The sequence below is a fragment of the Dermochelys coriacea genome, chromosome 3 (genome assembly GCF_009764565.3).
Source record: "Dermochelys coriacea isolate rDerCor1 chromosome 3, rDerCor1.pri.v4, whole genome shotgun sequence".
NCBI lineage: Eukaryota > Metazoa > Chordata > Testudines > Dermochelyidae > Dermochelys > Dermochelys coriacea.
Window position 1 is genome coordinate 107149790 of NC_050070.1, and position 27647 is coordinate 107177436.

The following is a 27647-nucleotide window of genomic DNA, read 5'->3' on the forward strand; positions in this document are numbered from 1 at the left end:
AGTTATACATTTCACAGAATCTTTAAGATGTATACATACTAAAAGCTGAGGAATTACATGATCTTATTACTAGAGTATAAATCTTGTCATCATTTTACTTTTCCCCTTTTAAAAAAAAAACTTTCGGTCATTGTATCATGTCTATAATCAGACTGTAAATTCTTTCTCATGGGATCATGTAAACTCTTTTCATGCCTAGTGCATTTTTGGGTGCTGTAAAATAGCAACATCTGCTGGGATCTAAGCCTCACCTCTAGGGTAGCAGCAGAGGTGCAATAAAATAATCAAAGTAATTCCAATAGGATAATGTGAATCAGAAAGGAATTACAAAAGTATTCATGTGATGTAGTACATTTTTAACAGCATAGTATCACACACTTCCCTCCCCTTCCTCTCCTCCCAATAATTTCCCTGCCATTGAGAACATAGTAACTGTACTGATAAATTAAAATATTCCTGAGGAGCTGATACAAAGGGATTCCCATGTAAATCTCAACACAAGGACTAGTGAACAGAGATTAAATGTTTCAACTGATTGCATTTTCTAAAAGGCTTTCATATTGTGATTTATATAAATAAGATGTTTCTTCAACCACTCTTGTATTTAAAAAACAGTTAAGAGTATTAATTTCTATCTAATAAAGATATCAATGGACATTGAAAGCAGTCAACACTTTATAACCTCAGGTGCCAAGTTACTCATCCTCCGTTAGACATGATAAAATTAACAAGGCTACAAAGCACAGTAATTCATCATGTTGAACAGGTAAAGAGGAGATTGCTAATTATTCTAGGTGAGATTTCTGCCATCCTTGACTGCTACTTTAATCTACTAGGAGTCTCATGGATTTCAATGGGACTAATCACAATGTAAGGTACTACTCCACTGTGAGTAAGAATGGCAGAATCTGGCTGTATGTGATATCTACTTCCAAAGAAGACCTCCTTGAAAGCCTGGGGAATTACTCTATGGCTTTAGAAAAAGACATCCATTCATGGGTTCAAATTCTGCACCCTGCTCTGCACACACCAAAGGCCCTAAATACAGGACAATCACTTCAGGTCTGCTGCAGAAGATGGGGCATATGACTAGCTATGCAGAGGATCACAGGGGAACTTGTGCTATCTGCACACCATGATGCAGCATCATGTGGTGTTTCTCCCTGTAGCACTGCAGAAGGAGGGAAGTATTTGGCCAGTAGATCTGCAACTGTACAGATCCACTGTTATAGGATTCATCCCTGTGAGAACATGTGGGGGTCTCCTGCATTGACCCCGATTGCACACGGGATTAAGACAGGGACCAGGATTTGGTTATTATAACATCATTTACACAACGTCACAGACTTGTTAAGCTTCCCATTCCCCCAAGAGGTTCCTGATTCCAGTTGCTCACTCCTAATGGGGAGTTTGAAATTCCCAACATACAAGCTGAGACCACAGAGACGGTAAGTGTATGGATAAAGCATCTTGCATTCACTTTCTGTCAGAGCTCAGAGTGCATAGAATAGACCATGGGGACTGTTGATGGCAGAGTGCCCTACCACCCCAGTGTGTATCAGGGACTTCACTGGCACTGGCCATGCAGAGCCTCATGATGACCAGCTGTCTATGATTCAAGCTCTTGGGAACTGGACAGATGGTCTGAAACAGCCCAGCAGAGAGTGTCTCCTCATGAAGGAAACAGGAATATCAATGCTTCTCCTGTGGGACCTGTAATATTATTCATAAAGTTAACAAGGCATTCTTCTTGGGGTGGTTGAGATAGTCCATTTCCTGTCCCTCTCATTATGATGTCAAGACTCCTCACTAGAGCCCTGTGTAGGACTGTTTTTTTTAATCACACTCCCATCCCATCCCGCAATACCCACTCCCATATTGTTTCTTGCATTTTTATTCCACTCCACTTGCAAAAACCTTAGATACCGCAAAAGAGAGAGATTCCCCCCATGCCACTAAACAAAAAACAAAACAAAAAAGGTTGGTTAATATATATATTCTCCACTCAGAGAATAAAAAAAATCTTGCTTAATAGTGTAAAAACTACTTTAACTCCAGTTATAATAGACATCAAATCTCTTTATATCCCTTGCTTAAATTTAAGTATTAAAACACTTAACAAAAAAAGAAAAACTTGGTTTACATTGCTGAAATTCTATTTATGACAAAATGATGAGGAGATTTAGTGTTTTCCCACATATTACCACAGTCTGGTTTTTTTGCCCACCCAATCCCACCTGCAACAAAATGCATTTTACCTGCTCCCATTATTATGGCAGTGGGTCCTGCAAGACCCACAGGATCCTAGCCCCACTGCAGGGCTCTACTCCTCACTTCCTCTCCTTTAATAGCAGCTGGATTTTCTGAAAAAAAGAGGCAACTGGTTGTGTTGTCACTGAAACATATTTTTAAAATCAAAGCCAAATGTTTTACCTCATTTTGTATTTAGGTTTGTTTTATTAGGACTTAAAGCCATGTAAACATCTAGTGAAACTGTTTATTTTTATTGACTTTTATAGCTTGACCTACCACCATAGCAGAGCAACTGACAACATTGAGAGAAAGCAAGAGTAGAAAATACAAACAACTTTTCTCATTAAAAATTTAAAGACTAAATACGCAAATGAAGTAATGCATATTTGTAAAATATTCAAAGGAGGCATTGCATCACTTATCTAAAATCTCCAGATTTCTCTAGCTTCAGGCTTAACAGATATGACTAAGGGTCTGGTCTGACATACACTTTATTAAGCAGGAAAAACTCCCATTGAACAATTCAGTTTTGCTTCCCTATATAAAGGACAAAAATAGTTTCTACTTGTCTGAAAACAGCTCTAGGGTGAAACAGCTCTAGCCTGTGAAAGACTGTTGGGAGCTGATTTTCAGAGCTGGTCTCCACTTGTGTGTAAACTCCAGATATTGGTAGTTAAACATCTACTTGTACCCATAAATCACTTAGCCTAACTATTACTATTTTTATCCCAAATTCACTGCAGACAGAAAAAATTTGGGCCTTGTTATTTGTGGGTGCAAAACTGCATCAACCAAATCAGAGGCTGGATGAGGCCAGCTTGAATATCAGGCTCAATAGGTGGGACTTTTTAAAGTGCTCAGCACTGGCCTAACTTTGCTCTCACTGAAGTCAATGGGAAAACTCTCTCTGACTTCAGTGAGAGCAGAGAGAGGCCAATGCTGAGAGCTTTAGAAAATCCCATGTTACATTTTTGTTAAGACACTGACCATCTTTATAGGTTTCAGAGTAGCAGCCGTGTTAGGCTGTATTCGCAAAAAGAAAAGGAGTACTTGTGGCACCTTAGAGACTAACAAATTTATTAGAGCATAAGCTTTCGTGAGCTACAGCTCACGAAAGCTTATACTCTAATAAATTTGTTAGTCTCTAAGGTGCCACAAGTACTCCTTTTCTTTTGACCATCTTTATGTCTTTTCTAACTATATTATGTTTGTCGCCATTATCATAATTAAGTAGTTTATATTTTGATTTATTAACTAAGAACCTTATTAACTGAAAAATCAAAAAGTTAACAACTCATCAGCCAAATAAGACCTGGAATTACATTCTTTTAGCAAAACGGATTACCCTTTTGAATGCCTCAGGACATAAAGCAAACAATAGATCCAGTGACCCACTGAATAACTCCACATATGTATGCAGAATGTCTGGATGTACTGTTTTAGAAAAAGTAGAACTTAATTTTGCAAGATCCTAAAACTATGGCTTTAAAGGTTTTAATACACGCAATCACTACAGAGATGGTAAAAAAAACATGCTATAAATTAGGGATAGAGAAAATTGTGTTTTCACACAATTCACACACCACACAGCCTTGTTTTGTGTCAGGTGATGAATACAGATCAGGTGACAGGCCAGTGATGGCATGATCTTTTCATCTCACAACAGGTCTTGCTAACATAATGTCTTGCGGAGAAACAGTATGCTTCAGCTAACAACAGGGATGCCAGAGTGTGGGAGGCAATCTAACCAACTATTGTACCAAGGCTTGTTCCCCAATTTCTTGATAGGCAGTTTGGCATTCCTTGTTTGTCGGTGTGACTTCCCCCACAGGTGCTGAAACTAGGGGTGCTGCCATACCCTGTCTTGAAGTGGATTCAATTATATACACAGTTCACAGTTTGGTTCAATGGCTCTCAGCACCTCCACTATAAAAATTGTTCCAGCACCCCTAACTTCCCCCAAACATGTAAATTGCTGATCTCCATGTCATCCCTTTTTAAGTGATATGTGGATTCTACATATGTAGCCTAAATTCTTCCTTGCTACAATAACATTGCTAATGGCTACTGCTCTTCTGCCAGGTTGGGTTAAGATGGAGAGAGTGAAGAGTTGTGCAGTCTTATCACTGATGATAGGAGCAGGGTGCCAGGCTCTGAAAGAGAGACCACAAGGAACTGCAGTGCCAGTCATGCTGAGTTAGAGATATACACGTAAACTGCATTTAACCACTCCAGTTAACTAAGCGTATGTCTGTCTATTAGAGCCAGGTAGACAGACTCATTCTAGTTTTGCTGGAGGTAGCATGCTAAAAATAGCAGTGTGGACATTGCTGCATGGGCAATGACTTGGGTTAGCCACCTGTGTCCAAGCCTTCCTGAACCCCTGGGTCTGAGCTTGGGTGGCTGGTCCGAGTTTGGGTGGCTAGCCCGAGCTCCCAGCCATGCGGCAATATCCACACCTCTATTTTTAGCGCACTAGCTAAAGTGATGTTTGCACAAGTCTGTCTACCCAAGCTAAGAGGCCCACTCCCAGCTGCACTGTAGACCAAAACTCAAGGTTAACCAAAAGATCAGTTATGGCTCCCAAAATTACCCGTGTGCTGCTAAGAATACACAAGGCACGAAGGAGATAAAGTGTGTCCTGAGAAGGCAGGGTTGTTCCCAAAACCAGCTCCATTAGAACAGGGGCCTTCTGGTCTGATAAACATGTGCAGTCAGAGATTTCACTCAATTTAATAAAATCACTAGAAATGACATGTCATAGGTGTTGTAATGATGCTCAATCTGCAATATGGTAACCCCCTGTTAAACAGAGAGATCTGATTACTGTGTCCTATATATTGTCTTTAAACAAAAGCTCACTGTTGTAAATATGAGAAATAAACGAATAATCATTACATGGCAAGGATTTGTAAACCTGTTAATACTTTCTAAATAAATAAATAGTTAAACCAAATTGGTGCCTCAACACAATCTCCTTGTGTTTCAGTCTCCTTAAACCATTAAATTCCATAAGGTGTAGGTTAAGCTAAGAGCTTCTAAGATTTGCAGCAGTAAGGCTCCACAGGAGGACTCTGCAGGGCTGAAGCTTCCAGTTGTCCCTGATTTTGCATGTCCTTTGAGACTTTGAGATAAGTGGGGTTCACCTGTATAAAGTTTTGGTTTATTTTTCCAGTTCTGAATATTTAATGATATTACCATACTTCAAAAAGGAGGTTAAGTTTGTTTAAATTGATAGTCTTTCTACTCATTTTGAATGGAATTCAACTCTGTGCATGGATGCAGCGCTCCAAAGGCCTATCAATGTACTATTTAAGCCACAAAAAAATATGTTTATTCTCTACATAGAGGTGAATTTCACCAGTTTATTGATGCTGGGAATGAGATTCATTGTACCCAGACACTTACAATCTGAATGGATTTGTATATAAATCTAATCCATCTTGATGATTGCCCTATCCCTTGGAAAATAAAATCTGTTCAATGAAGTGTAATCAAAATTCCAAAAAAGGGGTCTGGAGTAGTAATGATGAGGAGAAAGGATGTTTTATGGCCACGTAGAGATTATAACTGATTGCTGGAATCTAGATTAATCAGTTTTACAGCTGAGAACTGACATGCATGCAGTTAGAAACAAAAACTGTGTCCTCTTGCACATTTGTATTTTCTATTACTGTACCATAAGTGGCAATAACTTCTCTGCCTTATAATGTATGTGTAAGATGGCTGAGTTACTGTTGCTTTGGAAATCTAGCAATATAACCATACATACATGTATGTATAAAACTTTGTATTTAATTTCCTTATAAAACAGGGGGTGGATGTTGGGGAAGAAAAGAAAACAGAACTTTTAGCACACCTATTTCAATGTTCTCATGTTTGTGGGTTCACAGACTTGATTATGTGATCACTGAAATAAGAACAGCTGAGTATTTCATTGCACGGACTTGGCATACTGTACAACTTGAGCTAAGCATCAGCACGTTCTTAATAAATCAGTAAAATATATGTACTGGGCAAGCACAGTATGCAAGTTTTTACTCATTTCTAATCCAAATATATCCAAACTTGGCACAGTACTCATGCTTCAGGGGACTATGAACGGGCCAAGTTTTGAATATTTCAAGCAAAACTATGTTTGAGTTACCCAAGAGGGGAAAAAAGGAATATAATAATATAGTGAAAAATATCATTTTAAAAACTGAAATGTAGCAGAATGGATTGTCTTAAATCTTTTCTAAAAAATTTCTCCTGTAGGCTGAGAATAAACATAAATTTCAGTCCAAGGAATAGTTTATTCAAAAGCAGAAAGCTGACGCTCTCTCAGACCCCATCCTTGAGTCACTTACGTTCTCTTTCAGAAATGTTTGCACTTTAAAAATCACTATTACGATCACCGTTAAAACTCTTTACAATGATGCTTTTTAATGTGTTGGCTTTTATATTGCAAATTTGATGATGATCTCATAACTGTTGATTATTGATACAATTATTATTACCCAGGATTGTGCCCTGATTCAGCTAAGGACTTCAGCGTGTGTTTAACTTCAAGCATGTGCTTACTGATCATTGAAGTCAATGGGATTTCAGAATATGCTTTCCCTATAGGGTTTTGGGGTGGTGTTTTTGTTTGTTAGTACCTTGATGAGGAAGGACTCTTAAAATTATTATTTTATTAAAATTTATAAGCAGAATCTTAAAATAGAAGTGCCTTATTAGGCAGAGCTGTAGTACCATTACCATGATCCTGTAATTACACCAGTAGGCTATGCATAATTGCCCCACTGTTACCTTGTGCTTCTCACATCTGTCTGACTGTATTCTCTTGTTTTCCATTTTATACTTGATTATAAGCTCTCTGGGGCAGGCTCCATCTTTTCCTCACGTGGTTGTCAGTACCAACCTCACTGGGTTTCTGATCCTGACCGAGGCCTCTAGGTATAACTGCAATTCAAATAAATACAAAAATACACAGAAAAATACCTTTAAACTTTTAACTCCCTCCCTACTCATTAAAATACTGGTGGAAAAAAAATACAATATAGAGAACACTGTGTTATAATATTCCCTATGTTCCTGGTTTAGAACCATTTTCGATCTAAAATTATTCCCAAATCAAATGTTTAAAGCTTAGATTGATTTTGATTTCCAACTCTTTTCTTGTTTGAAAGTGGACTGCTCAAAGACAGCAACAGTACTCAGCAAGATAATGACAAAGTAGCCCTTTAAATGGGACTAGCCATAGTTAGAAGAAACTGTCACCTGATTCTTATTAATCCCATTGTGATTGCATTTATACTGAGCTACTGAACATAAGAGGAAAAAAATGTTTAGGGAATCAACTTACAAAATAATGTGAAGAAGTGATCTTGAGTCTGAGTGATAGTAAATCTGACCTGAAGACACTCTTGTATACAAATAAGTAATGGGTGTCTTTTGACAAGACAATGCTCTCAGTTTGCAGGTTGCTTATCTCACGTCTCCAGTCTGTTCAGTAAAAGAGGGCCACCTGACTAGACCCACAGATGAATGCAGAATATCTGGACATACTGTTCATAACCCATACATCCAGAACAATTCAAAGAGCTTTCCTGAAGTCAGCCAGAGTTTCAAAACGGGGTCTCTAATATTGCACATGCAATTTTCCATTAAAATAATTTATTTATGCAGATAACAGATTATGCACTATCAACAATGTTCCTTACTGGAAAATCATGTGCAGTTTAATATGAACATGATAACTTTTCTCTATATTTTTAAACCATAGAACTATAGGTTAATTAAGGTGCAGAATGTATTCCTCCTCTATAGGATTTTATAGGATGTTTAACAAATCTGTGTTAAATTCTATAGGTTCATAAAATAATTTGTATATTGGTTTCATTCCTATTATATTCTACAGAACTTTTCCACAAAGATGAGGAGGAAATTCAACCATTTGCATGTGCAAAACAGAGTGCACAAACTTGTGTGTGCAAATCATAGTGCTCACAGAATTGTATGTTGGAGGCTGGCCTAATGTTCCTTTGAAAATTTGAACTTGTATAAACAGAATCACCATAGGCACCTCTGGACTTGAAGGTTACGGTTATTTTGTGCCATCAACCCAATTCAGTAGTGTTTTTATGGAAGGAATGTAAATAATTATGTACACTACTGAAATTAAAGGTAAGGAAAATATATAGGTAAGGAAAATGTACTAATCTGAGTTGGAATTTGACCAGGATTTGAAAGGAACTGAAGTGAATGTTTTCTTTCAATTGCTGGTTTAAGCTCTGTTTTATTCTGCAAAGGTCTCATATTCCACAATGGCCTTTTGCGGTAAATTATTAAACATTTTAAAGTGACATAGACTATGGAAACAACAAAAGATGTACTAAGGTCTTTGTGCTGCAAGCTGCATATTGTACTTTGTTGTACTAAATTAGTCATACAGCATTTGGTTTCTTCTAACTTTAAAAGGTGGGAACTTGCTCAGTGAAAAAGTGCAACTGACTGCTAGGAGCAGTTAATAAACTCAAGCTCAAAGGAAATACCTGATGTTTACTGACAGTAACAACAATTCTTTCTCCATGTGCCACTTCCACAAATGCAATCAGAAAATGTTCTCTGAGCTAACAAGTCCTTGGTCAATAGGAGAAGGGTCTTAATATCAGATGTTTCTGTAACGGGTCCTAAACTCTGGAACTCAAATCCACAGATACTCACTTTGGTCCCACAGAACTCTGATTTGCTGACTATCATGATGTAGTAGTCTAAATGAACTGAGGGTATGTCTACACTACGAAATTAGGTCGAATTTATAGAAGTCGGTTTTGTAGAAAGCGGTTTTATACAGTTGAATGTGTATTTCCCTACACAAATGCTCTAAGTGCATGTAGTTGGCAGACTGTGTCCACAGTACCGAGGCAACCGTCGACTTCCGGAGCTTTGCACTGTGGGTAGCTATCCCACAGTTCCTGCAGTCTCCACCGCCCATTTGAATTCTGGGTAGAAATCCTAGTGCCTGATGGGGCTAAAACATTGTCGCGGGTGGTTCTGCGTACATATCGTCAGGCCCTCGTTCCCTCCCTCCCTCCGTAAAAGCAGGGCAGACAATCATTTTGTGCCTTTTTTCTTGAGTTACCTGTGCAGACGCCATACCACGGCAAGCATGGAGCCCGCTCAGCTAACCATCACCGTATGTCTCCTGGGTGCTGGCTGACATGGTACTGCATTGCTACACAGCAGCAGTGTATTGCCTTTTGGCTGCAGACAGTGCAGTAGGACTGGTAGCCGGCATCGACGTAGTCCTCGGTGCTCTTTTAACCGGGCGCCTGGGCAAACATGGGAGTGACTCAGCCAGGTCATTTCCCTTGTTTTGTCTCATGGCAATTGAGTCCTACTGGCAGTGCACTGTCTTTTAATCTGCAGCCTGCAGAAGATGATGGCCAGCAGTCATACTGCACCGTCTTCTGCCGAGCACCCAGGAGGTGACGATGGCTAGCGGTCGTACTGCACACTCTGCTGCCAGCAAGATGTATAAAGATAGATGAAGTGGCTCAAAACAAGAAATAGACCAGATTTGTTTTGTATTCATTTTCTCCTCCCTCCCTCTGTGAAATCAATGGCCTGCTAAACCTAGTTTTGAGTTCTATCCTTGAGGTTTTGAGTTCTATCCTTGAGGCAGCCATTCAGTTTCTCGCAAAGCCACCCCCTTTGTTGATTTTAATTCCCTGTAAGCCATGTTATCAGTCGCCCCTCCCTTCGTCAGGGCAACAGCAGACAATCGTTCTGCGCCTTTTTTCTGTGCAGATGCCATACCACGGCAAACATGGAGCCCGCTCAGCTCACTTTGGCAATTAAGAGCACATTAAATTCCACACGTATTATCCAGCAGTATATGCAGCACCAGAACCTGGCAAAGTGAAACCGGGTGAGTAGGCGATGTCAGCGCAGTTACGAGAGTGATGAGGACATGGACACAGACTTCTCTCAAAGCACATGCCCTGGCAATGTGGGCATCATGGTGCTAATGGGGCAGGCTCATGTGGTGGAATGCTGATTCTGGGTCCAGGAAACAAGCACAGACTGGTGGGACCACATAGTGTTGCAGGTCTGGGATGATTCCCAGTGGCCGCGAAACTTTCGCATGCCGTAAGGGAACTTTCATGGAACTTTGTGACTTGCTTTCCCCTGCCCTGAGGTGCAAGAATACCAAGATGAGAGCAGCCCTCACAGTTGAGAAGCGAGTGGCAATAGCCCTGTGGCAGCTTGCAACACCAGACAGCTACCGGTCAGTCGGGAATCAATTTGGAGTGGGCAAATCTACTGTGGGGGCTGCTGTGATGCAAGTAGCCAACGCAATCAAAGATCTGCTGATATCAAGGGTAGTGACCCTGGGAAATGTGCAGGTCATAGTGGATGGCTTTGCTGCAATGGGATTCCCTAACTGTGGTGGGGCCATAGACAGAACCCACATCCCTATCTTGGCACCGGAGCACCAAGCCAGTGAGTACATAAACCGCAAGGGGTTCTCTTCAATAATGCTGCAAGCACTGGTGGATCACAAGGGACGTTTCACCAACATCAACATGGGATGGCCAGGAAAGGTACATGACGCTCGCATCTTCAGGAACTCTGGTCTGTTTCAAAAGCTGCAGGAAGGGACTTTCTTCCCAGACCAGAAAATAACCATTGGGGATGTTGAAATGCCTATAGTTATCCTTGGGGACCCAGCCTACCCCTTAATGCCATGGCTCATGAAGCCATACATAGGCAGCCTGGAGAGTAGTCCGGAGCTGTTCAACTACAGGCTGAGCAAGTGCAGAATGGTGGTAGAATGTGCATTTGGACGTTTAAAAGTGTGCTGGCGCAGTTTACTGACTTGGTTAGACCTCAGCGAAACCAATATTCCCACTGTTATTACTGCTTGCTGTGCGCTCCACAATATCTGTGAGAGCAAGGGGGAGACAGGGTGGGAGGTTGAGGCAAATCGCCTGGATGCTGGTTACGCACAGCCAGACACCAGGGCAGTTAGAAGAGCACAGGAGGGTGCGGTGCGCATCAGAGAAGCTTTGAAAACCAGTTTCATGACTGGCGAGGCTACAGTGTGAAAGTTCTGTTTGTTTCTCCTTGATGAAACCTCCCGCCCCTTGGTTCACTCTACTTCCCTGTAAGCTAACCACCCTCCCCACCTCCCTTCAATCACCGCTTGCAGAGGCAATAAAGTCATTGTTGCTTCACATTCATGCATTCTTTATTAATTCATCACACAAATAGGTGGAGGCAGACAATGAAGAGAGTAAGTGGCGGGCTGAAGAGAGGGCCGAAGCTACAGTAACAGAAGCCTGAGATCCCAGGAGGGGTGGTGGAGAAGGGAAGGACAAGGCCACACAGTACTTTAAAAGTTTAAAACTTATTGAATGACAGCCTTCTGTTACTTGGGTAATCCTCTGGGGTGGAGTGGCTGGGTAGCCGGAGGCCCCCCCACCACGTTCTTGGGCGTCTGGGTGAGGAGGCTATGGAACTTGGGGAGGAGGGCGGTTGGTTACACAGGGGCTGTAGTGGCGGTCTGTGCTCCTGCTGCCTTTTCTGCAGCTCAACCATATGCTGGAGCATATTAGTTTGATCCTCCAGCAGCCTCAGCATTGAATCCTCCCTCCTCTCATGCTGCCGCCACCTTTCAGCTTCGGCCCTCTCTTCAGCCTGCCACTTACTCTCTTCAGCATGCCACCTCTCCTCCTGGTCATTTTGTGCTTTCCTGCACTGTGACATTGTCTGCCTCCACGCATTCGTTTGTGCTCTGTCAGTATGGGAGGACAGCATGAGCTCAGAGAACATTTAATTGTGAGTGCGTTTTTTTTGCCTTCTAATCTTCGCTAGCCTCTGGGAAGGAGAAGAGCCTGTGTTCCTTGAAACACATGCAGCCGGTGGAGAAAAAAAAAGGGACAGTGGTATTTGAAAAGACACATTTTATAGAACAATGGATACACTCTTTCACGGTAAACCTTGCTGTTAACATTACATACATAGCACATGTGCTTTCGTTACAAGGTTGCATTTTGCCTCCCCCCACCACGTGGCTAACAGTAGGGAACATTTCTGTTCAGCCATAGGCAAACAGCCCAGCAGGAACAGGCCCCCCTGAATGTCCCCTTAAGAAAAGCACCCTATTTCAACCAGATGACCATGAATGATATCACTCTCCTGAGGATAATACAGAGAGATAAAGAACAGATGTTGTTTGAATGCCAGCAAACATACACTGCAATGCTTTGTTCAACAATGATTCCCGAGTACGTGCTACTGGCCTGGAGTGGTAAAGTGTCCTGCCATGGTGGATGGAATAAGGCTGCTCTCACCAGAAACCTTTTGCAAAGGCTTTGGGAGTATATCATACTATATATGAGCCACAAATGCCAGGGCAAATTAATCATTAAACATGCTGGCTTTTAAACCTTGTATAGTATTTTAAAAGGTACACTCACCAGAGGTCCCCTCTCGGGAGGCAGCCTTGGGTGGGTTCGGGGGGTACTGACTCCAGGTCCAGGGTGAGAAACGGTTCCTGGCTGTCGGGAAAACCGGTTTCTCCACTTGTTTGCTGTGAGCTATCTACAACCTCATCATTATCGTCTTCCTCGTCCCCAAAACCTGCTTCCGTGTTGCTTCCATCTCCATTGAAGGAGTCAAACAACACGGCTGGGGTAGTGGTGGCTGAACCCCTTAAAATGGCATGCAGCTCATCATAGAAGTGGCATGTTTGGGGCTTTGACCTGGAGCGGCTGTTGGCCTCTCTGGTTTTCCGGTAAGCTTGCCTCAGCTCCTTAAGTTTCACGCGGTACTACTTCGGGTCCTCTGTCCTTCATGCCCTGGGAGATTTTCACAAATGTTTTGGCATTTCAAAAACTGGAACGTAGTTCTTATAGCACGGATTCCTCTCCCCATACAGCGATCAGATCCCGTACCTCCCGTTCGGTCCATGCTGGAGCTCTTTTGCGATTCTGGGACTCCATCATGGTCACCTCTGCTGATGCGCTCTGCATGATCACCTCTGCTGATGAGCTTTGCATGGTCACTTGCAGCTTGCCACACTGGCCAAACAGGAAATTGAAATTCAAAAGTTTGCGGGCTTTTTCCTGTCTACCTGGTCAGTGCATCTGAGTTGAGAGTGCTGTACAGTGCGGTCACAATAGAGCACTCTGGGATAGCTCCCGGAGGCCAATACCATCTAATTGCATCCACAGTTCCCCAAATTCGACCCAGCAAAACCAATTTCAGCACTAATCCCCTTGTCAGGGGTGGAGTAAGGAAATCGATTTTAAGAGCCCTTTAAGTCGAAAACGGGCTTCGTCATGTGGACGGGTGCAGGGTTACATCGATTTAATGCTGCTAAATTCGACCTCAACACCTAGTGTAGACCAGGGCTGAATGAATTCTCCCCTGACAGCTAGCTGGGAGGGGGGGAGACTTCTGGAGCAAACTTTATTTGCATGAACTACCTACTCTGCTTAGATATCCCACAGATAGAGCACTGTTGCTCAAAATGATCAACAATGGCTGATGTTGGGTTACAAATCACTTTAGTACTAAATGCAGGGGTAGTGAAATGCTGTTACCAATTTTGTTGGCATTATTTATGAATACTGGGAAGCAGGACTGTGCTTAACCTGTCCCAAATGAGGGGGTCAGCATCAGCTGAAAAGGTTGAATGCCACATCTCTGTGAAAGTAAGGCAGGTAGGGACAGGTATCCTAGACAGGAGATATGGACTCTCCCCCAAGAATTCTCCCTGGACTGGTTTAATCTATTCTTCTTCCCCTCCCCCCTGTTCAAATAAATAGCTAAATAGGCTTCATTATGAGCCTCTTTATTATTATAAATGCTCAATCAGAGCTGAAATCAGTTGTGGTAGGACTGTGTTTCTGCCTTGCCTGCTAAGAGCTAAAAATCACCGAGAGCTGAAATCACTTGAGATATGGCAGTGTTTCTGCCCAGCCTGCAAAAAGCTGAAAATTACTAAGAGACTGATGAGCAGAGATCACAGCAGAGAGGCAGGTGACTGACAGTCAGCCAGTGAAGGAGTGGCTGGTGTGGCAGAGAGGTGCAGGAAGAGGGCAGCTGGTGGAGAGGTGCAGTGAGCAGGCATTCTGTAAATATCAGATAGAAGCTTACCCTGAAACACTTACACACATGCTTAACTTTACATGAGTGGTCCCACTGAAGTCATCTAAATTATTCTTATTATGATTACAAATGCACTATGTTGTTTCCCCAAGGGTGAATGCATTTATTTTAAAAACATCTTATGGGACTCCTCATTGTATGAAATTAAACATGTGAAAAAGGTTTGTAATACCAGGGCCAGACTTTTCCTGAAGTCATCAGCTGCGGGCAAAGGGACAATCTTCGGAGAAGTCCCTGCCTTAACCATAAGATCAGGAGTGGCCAACCTGTGGCTCTTCAGAAGTTAATATGTGGCTCCTTGTATAGGCACCGACTCCGGGGCTGGAACTACAGGCACCAACTTCCCAATGTGCAGGGGGATGCTCATTGCTCAACCGCTGGCTTTGCCACAGGCCCTGCCGCCACTCCACCCCTTCCCGCCCCCTCCCCTGAGCCTGCTGTTCCCTTGTTCCTCCCCTGCTCCCCCCACAGGCTTCTGCATGCCATGAAACAGCTGATTGGGAGATGTGGAGAGGGAGGGGGCGGCGCTGGGACCGGGTGGCGGGGAGCTGATGGGGGGCTACTGATGTATTACTGTGGCTCTTTGGCAATGTACATTGGTAAATTCTGGCTCCTTCTCAGGCTCAGGTTAGCCACCCCTGCATAAGATCATTCTTTCTCTTCCTGCAGTTTCCAGCCTCATTCACTACACACATTCTAACTTCTGTAAAAAACAAAACAAGGGTCCTTCAGACAACTGTCTTCTTTATTATACAACCCTGATTCATCCCCAGAGCAGGGGCCTATCCTTTGCACTGACTGAACCAGGGGTCCTGTGAAAAAAATTGTATGTAATCGTGGAAAGACCATATCATAGCTCACACACACAATGGAGACAACTTAAGGTTACACATGCAGCCTTAATTCTTAATTTCCTAACTTTTCAGTGCTTGACTTTGTAACCTTAATAATGTTCTTTTAACATACAGTATTTTTTGTGTGTAACTTCCTTGACTTTTTTAAAAATATCAAACTGAAAAAATAAAAATCCAACAAGTGGGGATCACATCAACATCCACATGCATCATCAGCAAGGGAGGTAGCTCCACTATACAGACCTCTGCCACTTGAGTTTACAGAGTAACCAATAGCATGAGTAGTGGGCTGTTACCTTCTCTGTAGCCCTGCACTGGACAGGGAATGAGACACACACTTTGCCCAGAGGGGTTACAGAATTTGCTGGCAGCAGAGGAATGGTCAGTCTCTGGAATCTTGGGTTCCACTCCAGGAGGGAAGTGTGTTCTAGAGCAGGGGTTCTCAACCTATTTCCTCTGCGGCCCCCCTCACCATGCTATAAAAACTCCAGGGCCTAGTGGGGAGAGCGGGGCCTCTGGGCAGGGACCTTGTGTATAGACGTAGTTTGACTTCTAGTTTGGGGGGTCTGGGGCCAGCAGGGCTCAAGCCACCTCCATATAGCAGGGTCTGGGGAGGGAGTGCCACCTGCACACCCTGACTCACTTCAGCAGGCCACCAAGCCTGTCTGGGTAAGTTGGGGGCACACAACCAAAAATTATAACTCAAAGGTGGGGGGGCTTAGCTCAAAAAGTTTGAAAACAGTTTAGGGTGCAGGGAGGGGGTAGCTAGGAGCTCTGTGCAGACGGGGGTAGCTCAAGGTGCAGTCATGGGGTAGCTGGGGCTTTGTGCACACGGGGTGGTTGTGGGTGCTTGGAGGGGATGGCTAGGGGCTGTGAGCTGGGAGGACTCTCCTGCAATCCCAGTTCCCCAAGGGCTCTGCCAGCTATGGAGCTGGGCCTCTCCACCCGGGGGCCTCTTACGCTGCCTCTGTGGGAGCAAAGGGGGCTGGGAGCTGAGGAACAGCTTCAATGTGGGTCACTAGCAGAAGAGAAGGGAACGCTGCTGCTGCCTGCTGCAAGGCACCAGCCAGAGCAGCAGCTGCCCTGCACTGTCTGGATCCCGCTTCCCACCTCTGACCTGGCCAGGGGGCGGGGAGAGAAGATAGGGGGAGGTGTGGAGCTGCCCCCGGGACTGCTATGCTTTTGCACTGCAGTTTTGGGGGGGAATTCCCTCCATGTCCCCAACTCTGCTCAGGGCTTCTGCCCCACAGGGAGCATCAGAGCTTGGGGATTCAGCCCCATGCCTCCTGCATTCAGCCACATGGGGAGCGCTAGATGGGGCACTGGGGATCAGGGCTTCAGTCTCGCAAGGGATTCCAGGGATTGGGGATTCAGGCCCACGCCTCCCAGCTTCAGCCCTGCAGGGGGCACGAGGGATCAGGGCTTCAGCTCCCTGAAGGATGCTAGGGTTTGGGCTCTGTGTTTCAGCTGCAGGGACCCGCGGCCCCCTTGAAAGGACTCATGGATCCCCAGTGGGCCGCAGACCCCTGGTTGAGAACCGCTGGTGTAGAGCAACCTTTAAAATAGGTGAGGTGGGGCTACCAGCTACTCTTATAAAACTTGCATCCAGTACCCTTCTTAATCAGATTTTAGATTAAGTTAAATAATTGCATGTGAAAACCAGATTTTATCAATCTCTCTTTCCTCTCCTCCCATCATTAAGTGGTTCCCACTATCCACCTGTTCTCCCAGGAGATGACTGCCGCTCTCTTGGTCTTTCCATGTTCATCCGATTTAAAACAGAGAAACTTAGTTTACCCCCCTCCCAGACCATCACTTTGGTGCCAGAGGCAAGGGGGTACCACCTGTGACCACACTATTTTATATTCTTAGGACTAGCTTTGACTACCTTCAACAATTAGAAATCAACCATTTCTTAAAAGTAGCAGAATACGATCAGCTATTTTTGTGTTACTCTCTCACTCGACTGTGTACAGTTCCTTCCAGTCTTGAAAATATTTTTTTCCCCTTACTCCTGTTGTCATTCTCTGTTTGGCAGGCATTAGATTTTGCTGCATTTCTAGCACCTTGGGAGTCAAAGCGTCTACCTTTTAGTTACTTGTCTATGCACCAGTGTCATCCTTGATGCCAACAGAAATATTCAAAGGTCTGGGAAGAATTTTTACTACTCAAACTGCCTGGCACAGAAGCAGAAGGGTTGTGTGCATATATTTTGGTTTCTTCAAAGTTTTGGTTTTTTTTAAATACTTATGTTTCCTCTGAGTGGTAAAATTTTATTTTCATATAGACTTTTAAGAACAAGTTTTGCTCTGACACTTGAGCAAACTTATTGAAATTAACAGGATTAACATACAACATTGCCCCAACTTTGAATTTTGGCACGAGATTTTCAGTTGTAAAGTGGGGTCACACTTTTAATCTAACAGGGTTTTGGTAACTAAAGAATATTATTTACATAATTTATATTTTGCAATAACTTTGTTTTACAAAAATGCATTATATTAGTGGAGCTAGTAATCTGAGGAATTGCCATTATCAATATGCTTGGTCACGCAAGTTATTCTTTTGACTTCAATAGGACTACTCATGTCAGAGTTGCAATGACAGTTCAATAATAATAATAATGATATGGAAAGACTGAGTCCATTACAGGGTGGATTGATTTAAATCAAGGTAATTTAAATCAGCGATTTAAATCATCAACTGGAAAGCTTCAGTTTAAACCATTGATTTTAATCAACTTTTCCATTTGTACTACAGTTGTTTTCTAAAAAAAAGGAGCATTTCACACTGGTTGATATAACCATTAAAAATACATTGATTTATAACTAAATAGAGCCTTTACACTAGATTTGGCACATCTTTTTGGTGCCTACAGGGGTACACTATAACTATACAAATTTATTTAAGCAATTATATAAAGCTTAATATTTTCAGATTCTTATTGAATATTTTTAATATGTTAGAGAATGCTTAATGATATGCTTATTTACTAGATAAGTAACTTTTTGCTCACGATTTGTGTCAAGATGCATTAAGATTCTAATTAGAATTTAAACAAACAAAAAATAAAATTTATTTTTATTAAACAAAACAAGCCCTTAATAATGCATGACCTCTTATATCACATTTATAAAGATTGACCTCAAAAGTTAGATGTTTTCCTCCGATTCTTGCTAGAGGCTCATGGATTCAGCATATTTATTTTTTATTTAAATTGTTTTAACAGATTACAATAAGTTTAGGCCTTAAAATATTTTGTATTAAATTCAGATTTCATTTTAAACAGATTTTTTTAAAAGAAATTATAATTTAAATAACAAAATAAAAAAATCAATTTAAATAAAAAAAATCTCATTTTAAAAAAAATCAGTTATCCAACACAATTGTTTATACATTTATTCATTCAAAATACCAAAATCATAAGTATATACAATGATATTTTTTCCAGTTCACAGTTTCTTCAGAGTAGATTTGTCATCATCTCCAAAAAGGAATGCACTTTCTACTAAAGACCTATTTTTTGCATTATTTATTCACTTTCTATTTCCAGTAGGGAAGAGCTCCTGAAGCTCTATTTGACCTATGCATTTATCTGACAATTCTAATCACAATGTGCTAATGCTGCTGTTAGTGTTAAATAATTATTTTAATGCATGTCCTATGAAAAATTCCTATAGTATTTAGCAGGGATGAAATCAGTAGGGTTAGATATATAGAAATTACTCTAGATATATACAGAATGTAAGAGAGAAATATTTATTTTTCTATAATTCTTTTAAACCATTTTATAAAATTCCATACCAGGGATATACATTTTTATTAAATCCTATAGATTTTTTTTCTGCAAAGGTGTGCAAATGAAGATAGCTTAAAGGAAATTTCTACCTAAAACAGTGTACATAGTTATTTCTTTAAAAATCCCAAGCAACATTTTAAAAAATGAACTAGTTTGTAAATCTCATGTTTCAGCTGTGCTTCTGGTTTATTGTGGCTGCTTTTTTCATGCTAAAACGAAAGAGGAAAGTGAGTGGGACAGAAAGACAAATCATCCAGCTTAAGAACCAGTGAAGAAGCAGGTGACTTTGAATGTTATTTTTAGGTAAATTTCATTAAGCATAATTGCAGTTTTGCCACATTGTCATGAACATTTACCAGTGCAGGTACAATATTTACTAGTCCACACGTAACCAGAATTATGATAATGAAGAAGTGAATTGCATTTCACTTACCTGTCCAAAAAACTACTTCCTCTGGGCAAGGAAGATTTTGTAAGGCACCCCTCCTATTTAGTAGCAACCTCAGCACCCCTTCCAACCTTGATATCTATGGCTCCATGTGAAATTTTTTTGTATCAGATAATATATAAAAATACGGTGGTATCACATTCTCATTTTACGGAAAATGACATGAGGAAGTCTGTGGAGTTACCTTTTTACATCCATTTCCCAACCTAATACTAAAACGAAAGGACTATGGAGTTCAAAATGGATTCACTAGTTTTTAACAAGAGCTACATGCAAACAATACTTAATAGTAAATCAGATTTCATTAATTTTATACTTCACTTCTTTAACAAGAAGGGAAAACAAAAATGTTCTTAGTAAAACACTGTTTTTGTATTTGATGCTACAGTGATTAAATCTGTTTTAAACACAAAGAACCAGAGTTGTAATGCTTGCTGATGTTGGCACAATGCCCCAGAGAGGAACAATAATGCATTTTTCCTAACTTGATTTTGAGACATTACCATGACACTAAATTACTCCAAATCTAAGTTGGATCAGTGTGGTTAATCCAAAGTATATCATGTTTCACTGAATGTACAATACCTTTATCTGACTCCAGTTAACAGGGTTCTCTATAATATGGCTCTCAGTATCAATCTAAACTATACTAACATTGTTTCTGATTTTGAATGAAATTACTATTTATACAAAACATAAATTATTCACCTTAAAGGAAGATTAGTTCCACAATTAAAACAGATACTAATTTAAACCTCACAGCAGCCTATTACCTTTTCAATTATCTTTATTTATAGGCACTGCTAAATCACTAATAAAGGAGACAAACATATTTTTATTATAATTCTACTACCCATCAGATCACAAACTTTCAATTTATGAATAAAATTATTACATTAACCTGGTAACAAGGGATTTTTTAAACTTCAATTTTCTTTCTTCTAAGTTCCCTAATGCTATTTTAAGATCACTGCAGATGCATGGATAAAGTTATGACAAATATTCGCAGAGCAAAGAAACTCTGTATGCTAAAAAATGGATTCCCAAAATAAGCAACACTGATTGTTGTGCTTTTCTACAGTGAGCCAGGGTAAATTACACACTATTTGTGCTCTGGTTTTAATACAATAAGTAAATTGTTCTAATTGATCCCTCATACAGCAAAGCTAAACTACTGTAAGGTTGATGGTAGACCTAAACTGCTTTTTGAATGTGAAATTAATGTTCATCTGATAGCATTTGAACAAACTGAATATTTATATTTGCCTTTATTCAGAAATATATAATACATGTTATTTCAGCTGCTCTATAAAAAATATAGAGTCACCTTCCACAGTGGCGAGCAACCCTTTTGTCTTTACTCTGCACCTGATCACTGCTATCCGGGAGAGGAAGATTCTATACCTAAGTCCCAGGGAGGTACCTTTTCTGTTAAAGTTCTTCATTAGCATTCTACAAGGTTTCTTTTATGGGTTATTAGATATAGGGATATACACAATGTAAATGTTTGCTGGTGCATTATAACAGGATATAGATAAATGAAAACAATGCAATGCAGTTAGACAGGCAGAACTGCAGGGTTTCAATGCATGGATGAGACAATGGTGTAGGGAGGAAGGGTTTAGATTTATTAGGAACTGGGGAAACTTTTGGGAAAGGGGTACCCTATACAGGAAGGATGGCCTCCACCTAAACCCAAATGGAACCAGATTGCTGGCACTTAAAATTAAAAAGGTCATTGAGCAGTTTTTAAACGAAGGACTAGGAGAAAGCTGAGAGGTGCCGAGGAGCACGCGGTTTGGATAGAAATATCCCTTAGGGGAGGATCTATTAAAAGAGATTCTCTATGTCCTATTAAGAAGGAGAGAATGGAAGATGATAAAATACAGGTAGGATCTGATGAGAAACAGTCAAATGAAAAAAAGTCCCATTCAATTACATCATGTAATCGCAGACAGCTAAAAAGTAACAAGCTTTTAAAGTGCTTATATACCAATGCCAGAAGTCTAAATAATGTGACTGAACTAGATAGAGGTCCTTATATTAAATGAGGATATTGATATAATAGGCATCACAGAAATTTGGTGGAATGAGGATAATCAATGGAACATAGTAATACCAAGGTACAAAATATATTGGAAGGACAGAACAGGTTGTACTGGTGGGGGAGTGGGACTATATGTGAAAGAAAGCGTAGAATCAAATGAAATAGAAGTCTTACATGAATCTCTATGGATAGTAATTCCATGCTCTAATAATAAGAATATAGCAGTAGGGATATATTACCGACCACCTGACCAGGAGGGTGATAGTGACTGTGAAATGCTTACAGAGATTAGAGAGGCTATTAAAATAAAAAAAAACCTCAATAATAATGGGGGATTTCAACTATCCCCATATTGACTGGGTACATGTCCTCTCAGGACAGAATGCAGAGATAAAGTTTCTTGACAGCTTAAATGACTGCTTCTTGGAGCAGCTTGTCCCGGAACCCACAAGAGGAGAGGTAATTCTTGATTTGGTCCTAAATGGAACACGGGATCTGGTCCAAGAGGTGAACATAGCTGGACCGCTTGGTAACAGTGACCAAAATATAATTAAATTTAACATCCCTGTGGCAGGGAAAACACTGCAGCAGCCCAACACTGTAGCATTTAATTTCAGAAAGAGGGACTACACAAAAATTAGGAAGTTAGTTAAACAGAAATTAAAAGGTATAGTGCCAAACGTGAAATCCCTGCAAGCTGCATGGAAACTTTGTAAAGACACCACAATAGAGGCTCAACTTAAATGTATATCCCAAATTAAAAAACATAGTAAGAGAACAAAAAAGAGCCACCATGGCTAAACAACAAAGTTAAAGAAGCAGTGAGAGGCAAAACGGCATCCTTTAAAAAGTGGAAGTTAAATCCTAGTGAGGAAAATAGAAAGGAACAAACTCTGGCAAATGAAGTGTAAAAATATAATTAGGAAGGCCAAAAAAGAATCTGAAGAACAGCTAGCCAAAGGCTCAATAAAATAGCAAAAAAATTGAAACAGGAAGCCTGCTAAATAACCAGTGGGGCCACTGGACGATCATGATGCTAAAGGAGCACTCAAGGATGATAAGGCCATTGCGGAGAAAGTAAATGAATTCTTTGCATCGGTCTTCATGGCTGAGGATGTGAGGGAGATTCCCAAACCTGTGCCATTTTTTTTAGGTGACAAATCTGTAAAGAACAAAATTGTCAGACACATAGATTAACATAATTTGTTGGGGAAGAGTCAACATGGTTTTTGTAAAGGGAAATCACGCCTCACCAATCTATTAGAGTTCCTTGAGGGGGTCAACAAGCATCGGGACAAGGGGGATCCAATGGATATAGCGTTCTTAGATTTTCTGAAAGCCTTTGACAAGGTTCTTCACCAAAGGCTCTTATGCAACGTAAGCGGTCATGGGGTAACAGGGAAGGTCCTCTTATGGATTGGTAACTGGTTAAAAGATAGGAAACAAAGGGTAGGAATAAATAGTCAGTTTTCAGAATGGAGACAGGTAAACAGTGGTGTCCCTCAGGGGTCTGTCCTGGGACCAGTCTATTCAACATATTCATAAATGATCTGGAAAATGGGATAAACAGTGAGGTGGCAAAATTTGCAGATGATACAAAACTACTCAATATACTTAAATCCCATGCAGACTGCGAAGAGCTACAAAAAGATCTCTCAAAACTCTGTGACTGGGCAACAAAATGGCAGATGAAATTCAATGTTGATAAATGCAAAGTAATGCACTTTGGAAAACATAATCCCAACTATACATATAAAAATGATGGGGTCTAAATTAGCTGTTACCATCAAGAAAGATCTTGGGGTCATTGTGGATAGTTCTCTGAAAACATCCACTCAATATACAGCGGCAGTCAAAAAAGCGAACAAAATGTTGGGAATCTTTAAGAAAGGGATAGATAAGAAGACAGAAAATATCATATTGCCTCTATATAAATCCATGGTACCCCCACATCTTGAATAATGCCTGTAAATGTGGTCGGCCCATCTCAAAAAAAGATATATTGGAATTGGAAAAGGTTCAGAAAAAGGCAACAAAAATTATTAGGGGTATGGAACGGTTTCCGTATGAGAAGAGATTAATAAGACTGGGACTTTTCAGCTTGGAAAAGAGATGACTAAGAGGGGATATAATAAAGGTCTATAAAATCATGATTGGCGTGGAGAAAGTAAAGAAGGAAGTGTTATTTATTCCTCCTCATAACACAAGAACTAGGGGTCACCAAATGAAATTAATAGGTAGCAGGTTTAAAACAAACAAAAGGAAGTATTTCTTCACACAACACACAGTCAACCTTGCTAGAGGATGTTTTGAAGGCCAAGATTATAACAGGGTTCAAAAAAGAACTAGATGAATTCATGGAGGATAGGTCCATCAATGGTTATTAGCCAAGATGGGCAGGGATAGTGTCTGTAGCCTCTGTTTTCCAAAAGCTGGGAATAAGCGACAGGGAATGGATCATTTGATGATTACCTGTTCTGTTCATTCCCTCTAAGCACCTGGCATTGGCCATTGTTGGAAGACAGGATACAGGGCTAGATGGATGTTTGGTCTTACCCAGTATGGCCATTCAACTGTTCAATTAACATTCCATTAGTTTTATGAAGTCTAAAACCAAATATGCTCTTTTACCTTCAACAACCACTTTGATCTATACCAATACACAAGTGAATTGGCCTGAATGCACTCTGGCATGACCCTCATCTGCCAGCATCATGAACTATATACAATAACCCATGGATTACCACACTTACCTCAATAGAGCCAGTAACCACCTCAGACACACCAAAAAAATCTTATCTATAGACACCTGTTATTCTCAGATATCACAGAATATATCGAGAGGAGAAAGTCCTGGATATACACCTTAAGATAAAATTGCCTAACCAAAAAAGAATGCCTCACCAAAGAAACAGACTGCGTAATGGAATGGGCCACAAATACCCAGAGAGAACCTCCTTCAATATAGACATGCCCACCTGACAAAAAAAACCCCACTGACCGCACAGCCCTAGTTGTCATCAACCCCACTCTGGAACCCATACAGGGTATCATCACACAATCACAATCCATACTTGATGGGGACCACATCCCGAAAGAAATCTTTCCCAAACCTCCTCTTCTGGCCTTCAAACAACCCCCCAATCTCATAATCAGAAAAAGCTCTTCACAGAGCAGGACATGCTAACTCAAAGCAGCACCAGATGCTGCTGTAACAGATGCAAAACTTGCAAACATATCTCCACTGCTAAGATGATCAATACTCCTCATAACACACCTTTCAAGATCCAGGAGTCCTACCCATGCCTATCACAACAGGTGGTGTACTCATCCAGAACATCAAATGCCCCAACAACTATGTGGGTGAAACCAGACAATCACTATGCTGTCAAATGAACTCAGACAGAAAAATGAAGAGACAAAAATTATCCTATCACCTGTTGGCAAATAGCTCTGTGAAGCTCAAAAGTTTGTCTCTTCCAACAGAAGTTGATCAAATAAATATTACCTCCCCCTTCCCTCTCTCATATCTAGGGACCAGCATGACTACCACAACACTGCAAACAGAAACCAGTGGCAATTGAGAATACTCAGAACCTGGCACAGTACAGCTGAAGGCACTGTTTAGGAGCCAGCAGAGAGTGAACAAGTTAATTAAGAATCCCCAGTTCCTCCAACACTGATTACTTTCATACAGTGGTGTAAGTGTACAGTGGGTTTTACAACAAATGGAGTTAAATCTAAAAGCACAAATCCTGCCATGAAGGTCTTAAAATCTAACATCACAAGAAGGAACAAAACAACATGATATAAACATTAAACTCAACACAGACGTTTTATACCTTTTATAAATTTATACCAACATTTATAAAATTTTGTGGAACAGTTGGATTTCTAAAGATTTTGTGGAGAAGCAAGAGGCATGAAAATAGTAACTAACTGACAGGTAGATGGGGGGAGCACTGCAGAAGGTGAATGAAATTATGACTAAATGAAGGAGTGACAAAGCATTAATGATACTGATGTATACCTGAAGAAATAATGTAAATACCATGTAAAGTACTAACTCTTGAAGCAGCACAGAAAATCATCAGATTTTGTAATTATAATAATGGCCATTTTACCCCTAGATATCAAAATATAAAGCTTCAACACCTGTAGGGAAAGTATTCCTATTTTATAGATGGAATAGACTCAGAAAGGTTAAAGCTCTGATCATACAAACACGCATATGCTTAACTTCAAGTAAGTGAACAGACCTGTCTTCAGCGGGACTCTTCACGTGCTTAAATGTAAGCATGTACATAAGCATATGTGGGATTGGGGATTTACTCATTTTCCCAAGGTCACAGCAACAAGTCAGTGATGGACCCAAGTGTCCTGACACCCAAATCTTTGCTTTAACATATGAAAATATAACATCTCTCATATGGAAAAAAGACAAAATCAGTAAGGAACAGACATGCTAAATCTAATGCTTTTTGGCAGATCACAGATCTGTTCTGAAGCCTGATTGATTGCTTTATCTGGTGATGTGTTCTGGATAGATTTCATTTTGAATCAGACTGATTTATGTGCACTAAGAAATAGGCACAGCATTACAATATTTAAAAATAAACATCTATTTTCCTGACTTCTCTCATGATTTAATTATCCAAAACCAGATTCCCAAGACTTTGTCAAAAAATGTAACTGTAGGGATTTTAGTGCTCACATTTCTCAGAGTACCCATTTCATCCCATTTTAAGATTCAAACATGCTATGATATCTTCTCATGGCTATCTTGGAATTGTTCAGGTTGTTTCCTGAGGTAAGAGGGAAAACTCATTTGCAGATATGAAAGGGGAATATATTCTTGGAACTATGATTTTCTAGGATACAACCTGAAGCTATTGTTAGCAGTTTTCCAAAGTACAGAATGTTACATGCCATAACACTTCTGCAAATCCTTTATCATTTTGGGGCTTAATTCATTTATAATTAAATTAGAGGACAATGAGTGCCTCTTGGTACTGCCCTATCTCCTCCTCTTCTTATGACCTACTAAATGCAAACACAAAACAAAACCCCCAAAAAACAAACGAACAATAGAAATGCTGAAAACATAATTAGTACAATGCATCCGATGAAGTGAGCTGTAGCTCAGGAAAGCTTATGCTCAAATAAATTTGTTAGTCTCTAAGGTGCCACAAGTCCTCTTTTTCCGAATACACACTAACGCGGCTGCTACTCTGAAACCTGGAAAAGTAGTTATTATTCCTAAAACAGAACAGTTTAAAAAGTTAATCCATTGCTTTGCAGATATGAAAACAGATAGACTTGGTATCACAGTGTTACCCTGTATCCACAAAAACAACAAGGAGTCTGGTGGCACCTTAAAGTCTTCAGATCTAAGAAGTGGGTTTTTTACTCACAGAAGCTTATGCCCAAATAAATCCGTTAGACTGGGGTGGGGGGGGGGGAATCTGCTTTTATTGGTAAATCTTAGTAAATACTGATTTCACCATACACACAACCCGACTACGCAGTATTTCCATTGATGGTAACAAAAATTTATGGATCAGCAAAGTAAGAGAAAATGTATTGAGAATTTATTAGTTTGATTTAAGGATATTTACTTCGCGTATTTTAACATGACACTGACGCTACGTGTTTTAATGGTTATGAAGTTTTAATTTTTTGAATCTCCGTAAGTCCGGTCATTGAACAATTATCGCGTGGGCGCCTCCGCCGCCCCCCACTCCACGGCTGCGGAATCACGGACACCCCAGCCAATCCAGACCCGCCCGCGCGCCCCGCAGTCAGAGGTGACGCCGGGCCTAGGCAGGGCGGCGCACGAGCCTGTAAGGGGCGTGTCCCTCGGGGGCTCCGTCCGGGCGCCGCTCAGCGCGTGGGGGCGCAGCGGCTGCAGCCCGACCCCGCCTCGTTCCTGTTACCGCGTGCCCGCGCGCTGAGTCTCCGCCCGGGGGCCTCCCGCCCCGCGACGCGGTGGGGGAAGGGAGGGGCGTGGCTAGCACATTGAACACGGGGGCGCGCTGAACCCCTCCCCGTAAACCTGGCGACTAGGCCGCGCCTCTCCGA

The 27647-nt window shown here is 41.0% G+C and overlaps 1 long non-coding RNA gene across 8 annotated transcripts; it reads right to left on the minus strand.

Moving 5' to 3' along the window:
- LOC122459366 lies at positions 1–27570 on the minus strand. Of its 8 annotated transcripts, none has more exons than XR_006280005.1 (5): positions 27503–27537; positions 14299–14381; positions 7045–7197; positions 2259–2363; positions 1–1713 (listed from the first exon to the last, which is right to left on the minus strand). It is a non-coding gene; the product is annotated as an uncharacterized LOC122459366 (long non-coding RNA). The 8 variants fall into 8 exon arrangements; XR_006280003.1 differs by having other exon boundaries at positions 14252–14381; positions 27503–27535; XR_006280004.1 differs by lacking the exons at positions 14299–14381; positions 27503–27537 and adding exons at positions 19505–20785; positions 25618–25628.
- Positions 27571–27647: the final 77 nt, after the last annotated feature.